General features: G+C 38.0%; 1 protein-coding gene across 2 annotated transcripts in view; it reads left to right on the forward strand.

Moving 5' to 3' along the window:
- The first annotated feature begins 4,678 nt into the window (after positions 1 to 4,678).
- Positions 4,679 to 16,768, forward strand: part of smpd3 (sphingomyelin phosphodiesterase 3) — a 40,442-nt gene continuing 28,352 nt past the window's right edge. The window contains exons 1-2 of one of the 2 annotated variants that reach the window (XM_077741592.1): positions 4,679 to 4,800; positions 4,871 to 4,990. The gene's annotated coding sequence lies outside the window, so the exon portion shown is untranslated. Of the gene's footprint in view, positions 4,991 to 16,768 lie in introns of both variants that reach the window. The other variant, XM_077741582.1, reaches the window with a different exon arrangement.

Raw genomic sequence — 16,768 nt, forward strand, 5'->3', positions numbered from 1 at the left:
CACTGTTGTACAGTTGCGAACCATAAAACCATAATATATTTATCAATGGATTTTGTGTTTTTTATATATCTAACTTCATCTGAATATATGTGATCACACAAATGACACTTATTTGATAGTACAAAAAAGCTCCTTTTGTTCTTCCCTTATTCACACAAATAAAAAGTTCAATTTTAGAAGAAAAAGAGCAGAGATTTAAACTTAACTTAATAAGCACTTTTGACTCAAAGAAACAGACAAAACTTACTATAAATTACTCTCATCTCCCATTTCATTTTCTGAAACACTTTATCCTCATTAGGATTGCAGGGGGTGCTGGTGCCTATCCCATCTGACTCCGGGCCAGAGACAGTGGATACCCTGAATCGGTGGCCAGCCGATCGCAGGGCATAAGGAGACAGACAACCTTGCACACTCACTCACCTACCTCGTTGCAATTTAGAGTGTCCAATAAGCCTACCATGTATGTTTTGGGAATGTGAGAGGAAACCGGAGTACCGGGAAGAAAACCCACACAGATCAACCATCCTGTGAGGCCGACGCATTAACCACTCAGGCTTATATAATTTTATTATATCAATATTATATGACCCACCCAATGGTGTAGTGGTTCTTCCGCCTGACTTTAGTCCGGGCAGTCTGGGTTCAATTCCCACTCGGTGTGAGTGGCTGTCTGTCTTCCCATGTCCCCTACGACTGACTGTTGACCAGTCTAGGGTGTAATCTGCCTTTTGCCTGAAGACAGTTGGGATAGTCTCCAGCAACCCCTGCAACCCTTTCAATGATGGGTGTTATGGAAGATGAAAGAATGAATAAATAAATAAATAAAAAAGTTGTGGGCCGGTTGATGGTCATGTCTGTCATAACTACCTCTAGCTTATTCTGTCTAAAAACTGGAAGCGCTCCACCCTCTCTGCTGAAAATGATAGAGTGAATGTGGGTACTGTATTCAGAGTCGTTTCACTGCTAACCCATTTAATCTGCTGTTGCACAGCTGGGAATAGGTGGAACCTAATACATTTATAAATGTAATTTGTATTATTTTTTTTAAACTTATTTCATGTAAATTTATGTGAACACACAAGTGATAGATTACTTTAGAGTACAGAAAAAGCAGTTTCTTTATTTAAACAATTTCAATAAATAAGCATATAAAATACACATGGGCAAACCAAGGAAAGAGAAAGTGTAGTTTATAAATTATTTTTTTTATTTATCAAGGCATAAAAAATTAGAAACTTGTTTGGATCTCTGTAAAACAAAGTTGTTATCCCCCTTTGTTAAATCACAAATTACTGTGACTTTACACAATTGTAGAAAAGCTGAGTTCAATTTCACAGGCCACACACACTCCTGTTACCACCACACGTGTTGAACCAAGAAAGCACGTAAACAGAATGTGTGAGTCAAAGTGAAGTAGGCTACAAGATCAGAGCATCATGCCATGATCCAAAGAAATTCAGAAGAAATGGCAAACAGAAGTGATGGGCATCTACCTGTCTGGAAAAGGTTACAAAGCCATTTCCAAGGCTTTGGGGCTCCAGCGAACCACTATCAGAGCCATTCTTCACAAATGGAGGGAGTTGTGAACAGTGGTACATCTTCCCCAGAGTGGTCGGCCAGCTAAAATTACTCCTAGAGTGCGACGACGACTCGTCCAGGAGGTCAAAGGCTCGTCTTATGTTTGCCAAAAAACATCTTGATGATCCTCCACACTTTTGGAATAACATTCTGTGGACTGATGAGTCAACAACTTTTTGGAAGGTGTGCGGCTCATTACATTTGATGAAAAAAATGGCACAGCATTCAATCAAAAGAACACTATACCAACAATGAAGCATGGTGGTTACAGTGTGATGGTCTGGAGCTGCTTTGCTACATCAGGAGGACCAGGACGACTTGCTGTAATTGATGGAAGTGTGAATTCCGATCTCTACCATCATTGAAGGGGAACGTCCGGCCCTTAGTTCGTGGGCTCAAACTCGAGTGTTCTTGCAGTATGCAACAACCACCTCAGAACAGCTAAAAAAATAAATTAAAAAAAGTTAAGCTTTTGGAGTGGCCAAGTCTAAATCAGGATTAAAATCCTATTGAAAAGTGGTTTGATCTGAAATGGGCTGTTCATTAGATTAGATAGCTGTATTCATCCCGTATTCGGCTAATTTCATTGTGCATTAGCAAGAGGGTGAGAATACAGACACGTGGTAGAAAACCCTCTTACTTTGCAGAATCGAAAAAAATCTGCGCAGCAGAGTGGGCCAAAATTCCTCTAAAGCGCTGTGAAAGACTCGTCACAAATTATTGTCATCACTGATTTCAATTACTGTTACCAAAGGTGACACTTCCTGTTATTATGTTCAGGGGGCAATTACTATTTCAAAGAGGGCCGGACAAGTTTGTATTTTTTTCTGCCTTGGTCAATAAAATCATCATAAAGAAAGTGCATTGTCTATTTGCTTGAGTTGTCTCTGTGTCATACTAAAATTGGTTTGATGATCTGAAAACTCGAGTGTGTTAAATGTGCAAAAATCACAGGAAGGGGGCAAATACTTTTTCACGGCACTGTATCAATATTATATGAAAGCAGTTGCGCCCCGGCGGACGAATGATTTGCTCGTCTGTAATGTTTTGTTGTTGTTTTTTCCTCATGTTTCCCCGTGTCTGTTTTGTCGGTGATTCTCCCTCACCTGTTGTCTCATCCCTTATGTGTCTCAGCCTATCCGCTGTGTGTATAAGTTCTCTTTGTTTATAAATTTTCTTGTTGCCTTACCATCAAGATTATGTTGAGAGTATTACTACCATGTCCCTTCCAATTCTCTTCTTAGTTTTCCAAGTCATGTGTTCTCTAATTTTTGATTTGCACTTTGTTTTATATCAACTTAATTAAAAAAAATTTGTGTTCAGGGTTCTAACTCAGATTGGTTAACACTGTGTGAAGTTTGCACGTTTCCCCTGAGCTTACAATGGGGTTTCTCTGGTACTCTGGTTTCCTCCCACATCCCAAAAACATGCAGCATAGGCTGGTTGGATCCTATAAATTGTCCTTAGGTATGAGTGTGAGCATGTGTGGCTGTCCATCTTCTTGTACCCTGTGATTAGCTGGCCACCAATTCAGGGTGTCGCCCACCTGTTACCCAAAATTAGCTGGGAGACTCCAGCTATATTTTAAAATATTTTATTAATAGAAAAATAAAGTTAGCATCTGAATCAGAAACCCTGATCCTTTGATGCAAGACAATCGAATACCAGAGGCTTTGTATACTTTTTCTTCTGAACACGCCTTTATGGTGTACCAAAACTTCTTGCTGCTTCTTGTGTTACCCAGGTGTTTTCTGAATGTTTCGTCAACCCTGTCCGTCTAGTTAAACCCTGTGTTTCTGTCAGTACCTGTCGTGATCCTTGTTTCCCCATGTCTTCACCATCAGGTTTGGTTGACTTGTTGATAGAATTGTTGTTATTTTCTGAATTCCCATGACATGTTTTATTAAAGTTTTGTTAGCACACTCCTTGTCCTTGATTGCCTCCCCGTCCTTGTGTCCTACTATACACTTTGCATACACAACCGAGCTATTTGTGACAAGTAGACTCTTTTATCCGCAGTACTAACCAGATACATTAGTCATAAAAAAGAATTAGGAGGTAGAACTTTGCTTTTATGAAGACTTACACTGTCATTATAAGGAAAACTGTTGCTAATAGTTGAAACAACATTTTAAAGAACATTATGGTCAATTTTGTGGACACCCTAGCATTGTGAATGTAGGCCTCCAGTAACCAAATTCCCCCACTGAGCTGGGAAGCCAAGACAGAGCCACACCATAAAATTGTTATAATTATTTCATGTCAATTTATATGGAAACGCCAAGCTACCACACAACTGTTTAGCCTTTTTAGTGTTAGAAAGTGTGTCGTTTTACTGAGAGGTATTGTCAATACAGCAAGAATCATTCATTCATTTATTTATTCATGTTCTGAACCAATTATCATCACAAGAATTGTGGGGAATGCTGGAGCCTGTCCCAGCTAACTATGAGCATTAGGCGGACACATGAATCGGTGGCCAGTCAATCGCAGGCCTCAAAGAGACATATAACCATTCACGCTCACACTTAAGAGCAATTTAGAGTTTTCAACCAATCTACTTTGCATGCTTTTGGTATGTGGGAGGAATCCAGATTACCCGGAGAAAACCTCCGCAAGCCCGGGGAGAACATGCAACCACCACAGAGTGAGGACCAACCTGGGATCAAACCCCCGACCCCAGAACTGTGACGGCGAAGCGCTAACCACTCAGTCGCTGGGCCGCCACACATCAAGAATGTGTCTATTGTAAATTCTTGAAGTAGTGTAAACATACTCAGTTAATTCATTATGTTTTTTTACTTTAAAATAATAATAATAATAATATGCAGGTAATTTATACAAGGTATGATGCAATACGAACACTATATCTCAAGAGTAAATATTTGGGTTTAAAATAAATAAGAACAAAACTTTGATGCACAATTTAACAGATGGTGTTATTTCTCATGACAAATAACAACTATGATGTCTAAAATCATATTTTGGTCTTGTTATATATGTGGTTTTAAATTATATTTACTATTGAAAAAAATAGACAAAAAATGTGATGTCCACACATGTGGACGCCAAGCCATAGGGGGTTAATCATGGTTAACTTTCTCCATGCCACTTTTCCTGCTCATGTTTCAAGTGGTCTCTCAGCGAACGTCAACGTGGAGTGGGCGTGGCGTCATGGATTGGCAGTGGCGTCATTTCGGAGCTGTTCGAAGCCGTGCGGTACTGAACAGATAACGCTCGTCGTTTTTCTCCTTCGCCCAGTCTTGATGCTCACTCGATCTTTTGGTAGCTCCTGGTTCGAGAAGCCTACACAATCCCACGGATCCAGTGACCGTTTCATATGCGAGACCACATTCGGACGCCATACACCTTGTTTGCCTTGAGTAATCAGAGGAGAGATCCTGAAAACGTAAGAATTTTTCTCTTTTGCGTGCTCGATCTCTGTTTACTCGTTTTTTACTTGAATTGATTCAATTTAATGCCGGTGCTGATCTACGGAGAATTCCGTCCTAGTCTGCTATGTCTTACCGTGTGTTACAAGATATTTTGCGTGGGGTCCATTGTCAGCACGGTCATCCAGCCGCGCCTAAAGCTCAGCGTGGAACCGCCGGGACATCTACATTTGACTCATATATTTGCATGATCCATCCACCCCCCTCACTCTTTTTCTCTCTCTCTCTTTCTCCCATTATAGAATGAATTTTGTTATGGCGGATGCTAACAAGAACATTTATTTCTGATCAAAAGAAATAGAACCATTTCGAATATACTGTTTTGCAATCAAAAGGCCACTATAACACTGTGGAAGAATGAAATATTTTTAACAAGATTGCTTTTTGTTTATCCTTACAATGTGGAATGTAAAATACTTTTTGTCCCCCAATTCATAATGTCTTAAGGGGGGGGGGGGGGGGGGCTAATGTGAAAACTTCTACCCATTTAAAATAACTTGGGACCAAAACCCAACTAAGGGTCCAGTCCCCTCCCATCTCATCTCATCTCATTTTCTGAACCGCTTTATCCTCACTATGGTTGCACGGGATGCTTGAGCCTCTCCCAGCTGACTTCGGGCCAGAGGCGGGGGACACTCCAAATTGGTGGCCAGCCAATCGCATGGCACAAGGAAACAAACAACCACTTATACATAGGAGCAATTTAGAGTGTCCAATTAGCCTACCATGCATGTCTTTGGAATGTGGGATGAAACCGGAGAACCCGGAGAAAACCCACGCAGGCTCGGGGAGAACATGCCAACTCCACACAGTTGGACTGACCTAGATTTGAACCCACTTTGTGGCCGACACGCCAACCACTCATCTGCCGGGCTGCCCAGTATTATAACTACCCACAGATGATATTTCCAGCTCACACTCCTGTGTTAGATAAAATGAATGCCATGCAATTCTGAATTGCATTGGGGGAGAGTATGGATTATCGCTTGCAAAATATATACTGCATATACTTACTTACATACTTTAATTAATGGGGACTGGTTGGTCTCTGTGGTGATTGCAACGCTGGGTGGCAGGAACAATTATTTGGTGGCACCAAAATGTTGAGTGAATCTGGTTAATAGAATTTTATAACGTGATCATAATTGTAAACATATACAGTGAATTAGACAAATTGCCCGGCTAATGACTCAAAGAATAACCCATAACATGATGCGATTCATGGGACTGGGTGGTCAGTGGTTGAGTTTACCCGAGTTCTTACCTCACTTGAAATTTTGAGGATAGCATTTCTTTATTTGGATCAGTGATTCCCAATCAATATGCCATGGTTTATGATTGTCATTTATATTGGCTAATGTCAAATAAAGACAGAGCAATTCCTGCACTGCTAGATAGAGATGGGCACAAGTCAAATCCACCTGTGTATTCACATTTTGCAATTCTTTTTTGCAAAGGTTGTCGGGTGAAACATGTTACTTGAGTCATTTAGATTACATTTTATGTTGGCAGCCATTGCAAACTGGTTTTACTGATTCCTTTTGTAGGTTTTTTCATCACAATTTATTTCTCTTCTACAAGCGTTAACCATTGCGGGAGTTGGTGATCAGGCAACGTCATCACTGATGATTGTTTGCACTGTTGCTCTTGGGACCTGTGCTACTTTGAAATGGCTCCGAGTGACTTTCCAGACTTCAAGTCAAGGATTCAATTTTTCAGATCAATGCTGAGCTGCCTTGACTTTCCCATTGTAGCGTTTGTGGGTGTTTGCATCAAATGAGCCCTATTTACATGGCCTCAGAGAGGTCACCAGCTGTAGTCACTCATAATCACTCACAAGAAGTTAAGCGTTGACCACAACTGTATGTGTGTGTATGTATATATATATATATATATATATATATATATATATATATATATATATATATATATATATATATATATATATATATATATATATATATATATATATATATATATATATATATATATATATATATATATATATATATATATATATATATATATATATATATATATATATATATATATATATATATATATATATATATATATATATATATATATATATATATATTTACCATGTCTTGAAACAACATATCACTTAAGACACTGAATATTCATCTCATGTTGATCAATAAAAATATTAATGGATATTTAAGATGAAGAAAAATCTACCATCTTAAAATTTGAATAATAAGAAAAAGTGAAAAAAATAAATACACTGTCTTGAGAAGATTATATTTTTCTAACTAGTACAAGTACTGAGGCACCGAATTGTTTTTATCTAGTAAACTGATAACAGAGAAGAGCAGTTGAACAGAGATCCATGACACCTGATAGGGTAAGGTCTGGTTTCCCCACCTTTATGCAGTTGGTAAAGCTTCTGGAAATGTGAACGCTGTGGTAATAACTTATATGTGTATGTTAGTGCTTCTCTACTCTGCTGCCCAGTTTATTTAAAGCAAAATGTGCTTCAGTTTTAGTGACAACCATAATTACTTGTGTTTTACTGATCAGGGGATATAAATAAATGTGTGGGTTATTTCAAAAAGAGCTGGGCAATATAGCTAAAAATGTTATCTCGTTAAAAAAAATTCAATTGATTTCGATAATTATCACATACATTTTTTTCTTTCAAATTGTAAAATTAAAATTTCTGTGTATAACTAATATCTTCATTATTCCATTAAGAAAGTAACGGTGTTTCCTTACTTTTTAAGAATTTACTTAAAAACTTAAAAATGAATTTTGCTAAATTTGTCTTCAAACCAAAAGTTGCTGTGGGATATGAAATAAATAAAGAAATCCACTGAAGTTATCATCACCAGTAGCGTGCTGCCTCACAAAAAAATAAATTTACCTCACATGTGGTCATTTACAAAAAAAATAAAATTAAAAAGTTGGGGGCGGCCCAGAGTCTTAGTAGTTAGCGCGTCAGCATCACAGAGGGGGCCCTGGGTTCAAATTCAGGTCGGTCCACTTGTGTCGAGTTCCATGTTTTCCCTGGGCCTGTGTGGGTTTTCTCCAGGTACTCTGGTTTCCTCGCATAGTTTAAAGACATGCATGGTGGGCTGATTGGACACTACAAAATGTCCCTAGATATGAGTGTAAGTGAGAATAGTTGTCCATCTTCTTGTACCATGTGATTGGCTGGCCTCGAATTCAGGGTGTCCCCTGCCTTTGGCCTGAAGTCAGCTGGGATAGGCTCTAGTCACAACCCTAGCGAGGATAAAGCGGTTCAGAAAATGAGAGAAAAAAAGTTGGATGAACATTTAAACCCCAGTTAACAAGTTTTAAGTTTTGCAACGTCTTCAGAACATTTTCATAAAATGGGGAAACATTCATATCAAGTAAAAAAAAATATTACAGGCCGTCCTCAAATGAGGACAGTGGGTTAAGGACGTTTTCAATAAGGCTGCTGTGGACAGGTATTTAAGAGGCATTTACAAACAAACAAAAAACGCTAGGTGAGATTCACTTGGATCTTTTAGTGGATCGGCTTTTTGTTGCACTGCATCTCATAATCACTCATTTTGGCCGTGTTATTGTCCTTTTGCGTTCATCCTCCCTGTTAGCCTTTATTTCTAACCAGGTCTAAAACACTTTTCCTTATCATGCTCTTCTTTTCCTGAGCATTGGTCTTTAACAAGTATTTATGTCGTAACAGCACCCCTGTTCTCTGTTGTGGTCGGATCGGATGGTTTAATTGCAGTTTGAAATCATCAAATTTATATCAATTTTTTTTATCATCATTGCTGACAAAAAATATTCATTCATTCAACTTCCATACCGCTCATCCTCAAAAGGGCTTTGGGGGAACTGGTCGCCAGTGAGCTGTAAGTCGCACATAGAGACAAATGACCACTCACAGGAATCGAACCCCGGCCTGTCCGCATTGAAGTTGGACAAGTGAACCTCTAAACCACAAAGCAGCTGGACAAAAAATATCTTACGATAATTCCCACCACCTACAAGTCTATCACCTTCTATGGTAGTTTCAGTTATGCTTTAATTTCCCACCTTAAAAAAAGTTGCGTCAGTTTCACCAAATTTTGGTCAATTATTATTTTGTCTTGAATTTTTATTGTTGTTTCTTTATCATCATTTGTAAAATGGACAAGGACTGTTGGGACGATGGCATCAGGTTGAGAGGGTATTAGGTAGTTAGGAGCTGAAGAGTGGTGTGCACTTTATGTGTATTTATGTCTTGTTTTGTAACTTCTTGTCATATGAATGTACTTGTATTATACTTGTATTTCTTGTGTTTTCGGATCCCCTCAAAAATGAGATGGTTAATCTCAAGGGGCTATCCTTAATCAAATTCAAATTCAATAATTATCCTCAACCTTTCCCATCTTCAGAACAATATCAGAAAAAGGGACATCATTTGTGATTGTGAAATAAACCAAAATTCCACTTTGATTTTTTAACTTTTGATTTCTTGTCCGAAAGTGACAACTATTGCAGGAATATGAACCATCAAAAAAAATTAAATATTTCAAAATTGGAAGCAATTTGGTCTTCACAACATCTTCACAAAATCTTAAATTTCTGTCATTAAAAAGTATCAGATTCTCGTCAAGAAAGGCTTATTTTGTTTATTTCGTTATGGTTGTTTATGATGCTCAACTGCTCAGAACTAAAGGACAAATAAAAGAGTCGAAACAAAAACATTTCATAATGGAAATGGGATTTGAATAATTCTGTGTTCATGTAGCCATAAAACACAATGATCATATTTAGTAATTGATTAATTAATTCATTTTTTGAAATGCTCATCCTCACAAAGGTCACAGGAGGTGCTGGAGCCTATCCCAGCTGACTTTCGTCACCAAGCAGGGGACACCCTGGATTGGTGGACAGCCAATCGTATAGCACGAGGAGACAACCATTCACGTTCAAACTCGGGGCTCAACCAGCCTACCTTGCATGTTTTTGGAATGTGGTAGGAGACCGGAGTACTCGAAGAAAACCCATGCAAGCCATGTTTAAACAAGCAAAATCCACACAGGAGGACCGACCTGTGATCGAACCCAGGAACCTAGAACTGAGAGGCCGATGTGCGAACCACCCTGAGCATATTTTAATCCAATTTAAATACTTCACAACAGTGGATCAATTACGGGTGTGATGTAACAAGTATGTCCAGTTAATCTCAGGGTGTTAGACATGGACTGATTACAGTAGGGGTGCCCATACTATTCCACAAAGATATGGGCAGGTTTTTCTGTTCCAACTGATCCAGCGCAGAGCGTTTAACCAATGAGATTTCTTCTGCAGTGACTGGAGGTAATCAAGTGGTTACACATTTAAGACACCAGATTGGTAAAAATGTATTCACTTTATGGTTGTAATGAAAACCTGTGCCAACTTCAGTCCTTGAGGACAGTTTTTTTTACTTGCAAATAAATTTCACATGAATGGGTGATATGCCTGTTCTCAAGAACAAATCAGACACACAGACACTCTCTGAAAGCCTTTAGGATTAGCTATTTCATTGGCCTGTCACCCTGATCCACTATTCAGTTGACCTATTTTGGTCACATCTGGCCATCACATTACAGGTTGTGCACATCAAAAGAAGTGCTTTAATCTGTATAAAATGAAGGGCTCTTGAGTACGATTTGGCAATGGCATTCATTCTAAATAAAGCTTGAAACTTGGCTAATCGGAGAGTAGAAAATTGTACCAGCAATGCCAAGCTTTTTAATTGAGTCGGAATTTCCTTTTTTGTCAAAATTGTGTTGGGTTTGTGTACAATTTCAAAAGCTAAGTCCTTATAAATTTGATAGTTTTCAATGCAATGATCTTGAGATATTGTTAAGCATGCTTTATTCTCTTGTTGTGCTTCTTTGAGACATACTTTGTAATCCAACCACATGTGCGAAGAGTAAAATGTCCCTTGGAAAAGTCGGCAATGTAACCAAGAATATGGTCTATAATTAGGGAGCTAGCTATGACAAGCTATGTCAAGCACATCTCACTTGGAGCTCCAGCTACCTTATGATTAAAGCATTTCACTGGTGTGTGCTAAAATGGATACTGCAGTGCAGATTAGAGGCATGCTATATAACATACACTTATGTTGTGCCTACACCCACTTTGATTTTCTTGTCTTTCATCTAAGCCTGTTCATGAAATTCAGACGACCAGGTTTAGAGGCCATAGCCAGAAATGTGCTTTTCTGCACATTTTATGGAACAAGCAGCAGGTTTCTGTTACGATCTGGGTTCGGGCCCCAAAGCAGGCGAGGAATATACGTAATACTTTTACAGAGAACCTTTATTTGGTCATCTCTTGGTCGGCAAACACTGGCGGTTTCTGTGTCGGTAGCGTCGTCTTGGTTCTGTAGACTTGATCCGTTGTCCTTTCTGTCGTGCTGGTTCTGTATACTTGGTCCGTTGTCCTTTCCGTTGTCTTGGTCCGTGATCTTCTGCTTAAGATTGGTCTCGTTGATCCTAATTCCGTTCCTTGGTCCGTGGGCTTGGCGTGGTCGAATTCCTGAGTACAAACAAAGGTCGTTGATCTACAAATTAGCAATAGGTAATGCGAGAGGGTACTTTACAGTAAACTGATAAGACGATCCAGCAGCATGGTCAGGTTCCTGGTGGCCTTATATACTGCCCGATTGCTGATGGCCTCCACCTGGTGCCACTCCGATCGTTAGGGGCTGGGCCTGTGATTAGGTGACCGGCACACCCAGCCACCAGTCTGGTCAGAGGCCTGACAGTTTCGAGCGTAGCGCAGTCACACAGCATCATGTGAAGGCGAAAGATGGGCAAAATGGGGGGATACGCCATCAGGAAAATTCACGTCCGCAATGTTTTCAACTGCATAATGCAACAATATGAATAAGGTAGTTATGAAAATTAGAATGTTGTAAAAAAAATGAAAGAAAAACGTGATGAAACAATGAATAGGGGCTTCAAGCGGGGGACACCCCAAATTGCACAGGGCAGAGGGTGGACGGACAACCATTCACCTTCACAGTCATACCGAGGGGCAATTTAGATGTTCAGGCAGCCTACCACGCATGCTTTGGGATGTGGTAGGAAACTGGAGTACCCGGAGAAAACCCACGCAAAACTGGGGACAACATCCAAACTCCCCAGAGTGATGACAGACCTGGGATTGAAGCCACGACCCCAGAATTGTGAGGCCAGCGTTCTAACAATCCAATGCTCTTCATTGGTTGGACTGTTTTGGTCACCTAAGGTGTACAATGTTACATTGTTCTTGATTTACAGGAATTGGTTGATCTCACCTACTGAGTTTTGGATCAGATGGTTATCAAATCCCATAAGAAAAAACGCAATTAAAGTGGAAATACACTAAGTCCTGGAGTGTAGTAATCAATACTTATATGATAAAGTAGAAAACAAAAGGAAGTAGTTTACACTTTCTTCCTTTTCACTCATTTCCTTTTCCATTCTTACCCCTGTTTATGGCGGCCCGGTGGATCGAGTGGTTAGCGTGTCGGCCTCACAGCTGGTCAGCATGGTCCTGGGTTCAAATCCATGTCACTTTCATTTGCCTCTAGGTATGAGTGTAAGTATACATGGTTGTCCGTCTCCTTGTGCCCTGTGATCGGCTGGCCAATCGGCTGGCCGATTCAGTGTGTCCCCTGCCTCTGGCCTGGAGTCAGCTGGGGTAAGTTCCAGCACCCCCACTCACCTAATGAGGATAAAGCGGTTCAGGAAATTAGATGTAATGAGATGAAATGAGATGTAATGAGATGTAATGAGATGTAATGAGATGTAATGAGATGTAATGAGATGAAATGAGATTAAATGAGATTAAATGAGATGAGATAAAACCCCTGTTTATCTTCTTTTTAAGACCATGCGGGCAGTCCGTTTTGCCCCAACTCCTTACGAACGGATGATGTTATGGCCTCATAGTAATGACTCACAGTATCAGTCAGTCAACCCATACAAGGTTAACTGTTTCGATGTACATCCAGATACAGTACATACAGAACATAAAGTAGATTACCATTATGTAAATATGGTTTACAAGGTAGACAATTGAGTGTGCTGTAGAAACGCTTCTCTGTACAATGTGTACAAACACAGCGATGGCACACAATCACTCCAACCCTGAATTATAACTTGCAGTCTCATAATCAGAAATCAAAAGACAAAAAGATAGATCAATTTAACAAATGTTATTCCAGTCTGATGGCTGTAGCGCTGAAGCATGCAGCTGTTCATCAGTACCTTAAACTGACTAGGAACAATTTCACATGGCTTTTCCATGCTTTGAGTATGATTTTTATCATGTACTGCTCAATGCAGGGTTAAATCTGGTCAAAATTTGGATACATTTTAGGTAAAAGGTTTTGCATATAATTTATTTTATTTATTTTAGTGCTCAACAATATACTTACTTTATAACTGTGATTGTGAGTGGGATTGGGTGTTTGGTCCGTGTTTCGCCCGAGGTCCCCTCGTGACCCTGACGAGGATAAGTGTTGAAAATAACATTGTGAAAATTTAACAGAAATGAAGGGAAATTGTTTTTAGGTGTTTTTCCCTGAGAACTGTTGCCCCTTGATATAAATTCTGAGCAGTCTGTACTTCCCAAAAGCTATATTTAGGGTGTCCAGATGTTCTAATATGAATGGCGAGGTTTGTTTGCCTTTTGCTTTTGGCAGGTCTGTGTGAACAGACTGTATGAATGTAGAGAGATTATGTTTCCACAGCAGGTCCTGCCTTTACCTCTACTAAAGGCAGAAAGCAGGATTTGGATTTGTTTTGGTTAATCTCCATTGTGAGGTTTATATTTGGAAACTGTGTGACGATGCCTGTGTGTGCTGCAGTCATCAATTATGATTAAACTAACCATTTCTGATCAAATTATGGACAACTACATCATTCATCATTACCTTATAGACTACATTTGACTGTCTCTATATATTCAGCAGCAGTGGCTAAGTGCCATGGTACAGGTAGAGACATTGATTTAAAATGCCACTTATTTATTGATTGAATTCAACATTTTTTTTTTCAAAATACAATAATGCAGAAGGAAATGCATTTATTTACTTTTTGGCGGATTTTGTAACTTGGATAATTTTCATATCTCGTGTCACTCATTTGTATATAAAACATTTCATAACCGGAAAATTTCGTACATGCATCCGTAAGTAGAGACATGACTACTTTTTTTCTCTATTTTAAAATTCTTACCTCATACGTAACATGAATTAGTTTTAAGCCAAATAAAGCTGAAAAAAACACAAAAATCTACCAAATGTATAAAAGTGATGTATTAAATTTAAGAAAAAGGAGATGCAGTTGCCCCATGTTCCTCAAACATATAAATAGGCATTTGTGGAAGAACAGCCTCAAAAGGAAATGAACTCATCGTAGTGTGTGCCAAGACCACACACTGTCAATGGTGCAAGGTACAATCTTTAATTGACTGCACAGAACACCGGCTTGCTGGTAACCTGTGGTTATGGGAGAAGGGTTTAAACTGGGAGCTCTATACAGCAATTTGTGCAGTGTGAAGTTTAAGACATCTGGACAGGGTGGGCTGCACTGATGTGTTCCATGTTGACCTGATTTTTGACTCCCTCCTTGTTTTTGTTGAATGATCAGTTGTGTATTCAATCAAGAATTGTAACTTTGTTAGCTAGACAAGTGTATTGTTCGAATGGCAGTATCCTTTAATAAATAACTTTATTAGAAAAAGATAACTTTTTGGGGATATTTTGTTCTGTAAAATACATTTTGTTCTGTAAAATACATTATGTTCTGTAAAATACATTTTGTTCTGTAAAATATATTTTGTTCTGTAAAATTTATTTTGTTCTGTAAAAATATTTTGTGGTTTTTGCAACATAGTCGGTATTTTCCATGGGATGAACGTTGGGCCGTTGCTTTTGCAACATTCACCACACACTGAGAGCGTAACCAGGCAGCTCCTGATTCCCATGTGCCCTTTGTCATTGTGATTTTGCCTGCTGTTAGTGTTTTTTTAAGGCTTTAGATTTGTGATTAAAATTATTAAGTTTTAGCTTCTCCATCAAATATACAAATAAATGATAGTCCTCTTCACATTCTTCATGGCAAAGAACCGTCAATCCTTCAAATTTATCTGATAGGAATTGTATGTACTGTAAGTATATCTTTGGATATATGGATGAAGGGTTACTGTATTAGTGTGAAAATAATAATTATAATTATAAGAAGAAGCACTGTAGTAAACCTGTGTGTTTGTGGTTTCACAACTGGAAACTGTAACAAATGTAGAGCAAATCAATAATGAGTAATCTACACTGACTCTGCTGCTGGCATTCCTGAGAATAAAGGGTTTTCTGTCAGTGAAGTATTGCAACAGTATGTTAAAATGTGGTGGGGCTGGCACACATATTTTGCATTCATGTTTATGTATATTTATTTACAAATTAAATGTAGGTCATGCATTTTTAGTGCGTGTAAAAATGTACATTTCGCTCAAGTTATACCTGTCCATGTTTTCATTTTTTTAAATGAGGACAAATATTTGAGATTGTAGGTTAAAATTAAAAGAACATAAAGATGTTCATGCTTGTCACAATATGGTTTTTGTAAATTACTGAAAAATGTAAAATTTTAAAATCCCCAAATATTTCATTTCATACTCAGAAATGCTCATGATAATCAACAATTCTTTCTTTAACATAATTAAGCAGATGCCACTACATGAGACCTGTCTATTTGCCTAGTTTTAAACCAGAAACAAATGATCATCTGACATCAATGTGACGTCAATTTCTATCCACACTGATTACTTTGGATTACACGGAAGGAACATCAATGCACACAATCAACATTATTGCCAAAGTAGGAAAAAAAGGAATGCAAAAAAGCACAAAGGGTTGACATGCTTTGTCATACCAGACCCTATAAGGGATGATGCCCAATGGCCTATTGGGTAAATTTGAAACATGATCAAAATTTACTGAATATGTTAGTAATAAGGAAAACGGTGCTTTGCAGTACACTGGGCTGTGTTAAAACTATTGTTTTGTAATAGTTATTGATCAATCAATAAGAGATAAGTTTAACGCTGGTTTACACATTTACTCATGTACTACCATTGACAATACTAGACATCCGATCTTTGAAAAGTGGGAGGGATAAGAAGCGATAATTTTTTGTCAACCCACCTTTTTCATATAGATTGGCTCTCCTTTTTTTAATAGCTGTGAACAATTTCAAATAATACAAATAATAAATTAAAAATATAATAATTATAAAGGGAAAGAGGACTGGTTGTGTTAAAGTAGAATTAGACAAAGGCAGAGCAGAAAATAATGTGCTGTATATATATATATATATATATATATATATATATATATATATATATATATATATATATATATATATATATATATATATATATATATATATATATATATATATATATATATATATATATATATATATATACACAGCACATTATTTTCTGCTCTGCCTTTGTCTAATTCTATATATATATATATATATATATATATATATATATATATATATATATATATATATATATATATATATATATATATATATATACACAGCACATTATTTTCTGCTCTGCCTTTGTCTAATTCTACTTCATATATATATAAAGTAGATATGGAGGTGGAGGTAGTGGAGGTGTTGAGACTGGGTCTGATTTGCCAGTCTCAAAGCGGGCAAAGAAACGGTTCAGTTCCTCTGCTA

This window comes from Stigmatopora nigra, chromosome 2, assembly GCF_051989575.1.
Source record: "Stigmatopora nigra isolate UIUO_SnigA chromosome 2, RoL_Snig_1.1, whole genome shotgun sequence".
Classification (NCBI taxonomy): Eukaryota; Metazoa; Chordata; class Actinopteri; order Syngnathiformes; family Syngnathidae; genus Stigmatopora; species Stigmatopora nigra.